Source organism: Bactrocera latifrons, unplaced genomic scaffold (assembly GCF_001853355.1).
Source record: "Bactrocera latifrons isolate USDA-ARS-PBARC rearing strain unplaced genomic scaffold, ASM185335v1 scaffold_621, whole genome shotgun sequence".
NCBI classification, from domain to species: Eukaryota; Metazoa; Arthropoda; class Insecta; order Diptera; family Tephritidae; genus Bactrocera; species Bactrocera latifrons.
This window is the reverse complement of record NW_017537292.1, coordinates 99,083-103,349: the sequence shown is the minus strand read 5'-3', so window position 1 is coordinate 103,349 and position 4,267 is coordinate 99,083.

Sequence of the window (4,267 nt, the reverse complement as noted above, 5' to 3'; positions counted from 1 at the left end):
TTTTGGAAAAATTTCTGCAAATATCTAATTTTCGGTTATTTTTCCATTGTCCAAGTTCTAAGTTAAGGTTTTAACTAAAACATGTATTTTTCCACTTTAGATGATCCAGTAAGGAGTTATTCCCCCGAATAGCGTGCAAATTTTTTCTAGCGGTCAGCGAAAATGGCAGARTTTAAACACTTTTTTTATTTCAAAATTTCTTTGTTAATAGCAAATGTTTGTGACAATAAAAAATTAATAAAATTTTTCATTTTTTATATGAGAAAAAAATTCTTGAAAAAATACTGTTTTTTTACAAAGGAAACCCATGTAACAGTTACCCCTATACGCAAACTAGGTTCTACGTTTTCAAGCTATTGATCTGAAACTTTGCACACACCTTTCTCTCTTCAATAAGTTGATCACCGACCACTATAATATATGGCGTCCATAAAAACTACAATCTTCGTACGAATTCTTCAAATCGAACTTAAGTACCATACAAACTAACCGATCGATATCAAGATAAATTTCTTTTCATAATATGCAAGTGCGAATGGTATTAAGCTTCACTGCAGGTGAAGTTAACGTTTTTCTGTAACGTGAAGATTAACACCTTTTTAAATAAAAAATATGAAAGTTTGCATTTAAAAAAGACGTCAAAATCAAAAGCAGTGTCTCTCAACATAAGATCACCAATGTAGTGGCTATATTCATATATACTACATACCATCAACTAAAATGCAAAACAACATTTCATCAAATACGTACGATTCACTACGTCATATTACATATACATATGTAGGAAAAAACTTTAAACTTCCGTTGTTAAATATAACCATTTTATAACCAATATGTAACCATTTTATAACCAATATATAACCATTTTATAACCAATAYATAACTATTTTGTAACCAATGTATAACCGCTTTATAAMCAAAACTCAAATTTTATATCAATTTGAGTGGTTTCTATTATAGTGCTTTTCCTTCGCATGTAAACCTATGTAATATGATGTTAGGTAATTTGCATTTTACTTGGTCATATGTATATATATATTTAATCAAAATTATATATTCAAATGTTGCATATATTCTTGCTAAACCGTGTTTTGAAAATCACAATGAATATCGTTTATTATTTGGTTGAGTTGAGCTTTTCAATTGGCTAAAGTTGCATTAAATTGAACTATTGAACAAAATTATTGAATTTCCTTGCAGGCATTATTAAGAATTTCCATGCGGGTTAACTGTGTTCATTGCAACGTAATTGGAAATCCGAAACCACATATAAAARGTAATACAATCTATAAGCCAACAGAGGCAATATACATTTACAAAATATTCGAAATTTATTTGACCTACTAATAAACTCTAAGTTAGACAAAAATTTAATAAAGCACAGAATATAATAGAGCTTTTTAATTGAAATCAGCACCAAAATAAAGTATCAATTGAACTGCGTAGAACATAACTGTCTTTCCCCGGCAATAACTCAATGATGCAGATAGAGCAGCAGCACCCCTGCACAAAAATTTTACTAGAGTTGCAAACGCGGCAAAATATAAAAAAAAACGGCAGCATACCTGCTCCCAATACCACGCTAACACTCRCAAGGCATGACAACGAATGGGCTTACCACTTAAGTGCATGTAAGCTTGTTTGTGTGTTGAAGGCCTTAACTATATTTATTAACCGTGCACCGGCAGTGTGACCTCAGCAACCATAAACGCCTCCAAATGCGCCATTTGACCCAACTTTAGCCAATGAATTATTGGCAATTTATCAAATCGACCAACAAGAGTKTCCTGCTCGCTACAATGCCAAGACCAAGCCGAAGCCACCGCTACCACAAATAAATAGGCCAAAGTACTACATGCATATTTATGTGTTGGCGTAAACAACTGCATATTTAGTCAACTAAGTAATTGAGTRAATTTTATAGCCGTTTTGAGACTGTGACTTAGTCAATGAAAGTGAAACTGTGGCGCTAATGCAGTAACAGAAAAATAAATAAATAATAAAATAGGTCTAATAAGCGTTAGTCTTTTAACCGCTCGCTTAGAATAAATTTACCACAAATAGTTCCCCGCATTATCTTAATAGCTTTGCTTTCCGCTCACCGCATTCATAACCGAAAGATAACCGGTAATACATATAAATACGTTTTATTTTTYAAAGAGAGATGTTGAAAATCTTCAAGTTATAAAATATTTTTTAGTTGCCATATTTAGTTTTTACTTCAATTTAGTGACTGCTGATTTAGTTTATAGTAAGTTGTTATATCGTTTAACTACTACAAAATAAAACACTTAAGGAAGCTCCTCCTTYRATSTGTAATTTTTTCTCTAAAAAAKATACGAAAAATATCAACCAWACCTACTCTAACCAACATTCTYYCTTAGAGMAAAGAACAAACTTACWGTAAGTTAATTTTTSTTGTAATACCCAGAAGGAAACATCGGAGAGTCTACAGTGTATGTATATATGTATGTTGGGACAAAAACGTGAACTTTATCGCCTTCTAAGTAATCCCGGCCAGATATCATATAGTTATGCTAACGATTTCTCCAGTTCCCGAAACACTTTTCATAAGCACGTTTTAGGATGGCCTTCAGCACCTTCAGCGAATTTTTATTTATGAAAGCGGTCTCCACGGAGAGGYAATTTCAGTTTGGGAACAAGAAAAATCACACGGATTCAAGTCTGCTTTCCGGCCATTATCTATGGATGATCTCGCGGAAATGCCTCAACACTCACACATGTAACTCCTTATTGACCGTCTGTCTCTCCGGAACTAATTCATGATGCACCAAACAATAAATACCGAAGAAGCAATGAGCATAACCTTGACTTTTGAGATGGTTTGCCTATTTTCTTTTCTTCTTTTTGGCTTTTCCTTTCATTCTGATGATTGTTGACTTGTTTGCGAGTAAAACTCATGAACTCATGTATCATYGGCAGTTATAATGCTGTGCATAAATGTGGCATCGGAATTCGGACGAACAAGCATGTTCAAAGAGGCCTATTTATGGTGCTCTTTTTRAAAAAAATCGGCTTTATCGACGCGAGTCAAACAAGAACTCATTTCATACCAAAAAGTCCACCAAAATCATTCGAGCGGACTCTCGAGAGATGTCGAGATAACCAAAAAATTTTCAGAGACATTGAGGAAATCTCTCCAACAGCTGAACCAATCAATCTAGAGTTTTTTCACAGCCTTCTTCGATCCATTCACCGGGTGTGATAGAATTATCGGAGTAATACGATTATTGATAGCAAAGGGTGATCCAGTTCGAGGTTCCCTACTTTTTAAAGAAAAACACAGAACTTTCCATTTTAATGGGAAATGTTTATTATCATTGAAAAGAACATTGATWTTTTTAGAATTATCTCTTTCAAATGTTGGCYGCGGCTACGTCTCACATGGTCCATCACTTGAGTCCAATTTGCGATGACTCGTTCGAGCATTTCKACCTGTAACCTGTTTTGCTGCAAATCCTTAATCGAAGCAGGATTGTCTGCATAGACTTTAGACTTTAAATATTCCATTAGGAAAAATATAAATGTGTGATATCACCCGAACTTGGTAGCCAATCGATAGTGCAAAATGTGAAAGTAACTGCTCACCAAAGTGTTCTCTCGATAAGTCCATCGATTAATGCAATGTTTGGGAAATGAAGTCATCTTATTGAAAACAATAGAACACGAGCATAAACAATTTTCAGCCTTAAGTTTTTCCATCATGAAATGCCAAAAATACTAAACGAAAATAACATGACAGCTTAAGACTACGAACGGGGAAAAAACGCTATTGAAAAAAGTATCTCTATTTTAATTAACTGTTAATTTCGATTTTTAAGCCATTCTGAAATATAAATTCTTTCACAAAAAACAACATTTTCTTTCGGAAAATGCCATTTTGGCAAAAATCAAAATTTTGGCTGGTACTTTGATTATTTCGTGTATGCAGCTATTTTCATCATAATATTTTTGGTTTTTAAATTTGAGTTAATTTTAAGTAAAAAAATCTTCTTAAATATATTTTTTAGTAATCAATCGAAAATTTTTTCGCACCGCTAATATTTTTTTACAAGCAGTTTAAGGTCGAAAATTTGCTCAAAACGCAGATTTTTTTTTATAAAACGCTATTTTGTCAAAACAATTTTATTTTGCTTACTGCTTCGATTTTAATTAGTAGATTTAACCTTACTTTAACGAAATCTGTTTGGTTTTTTAATTGCAGGGGATAGAGTTCAGAGATATAGGGGTTATAACGCAACGTCTT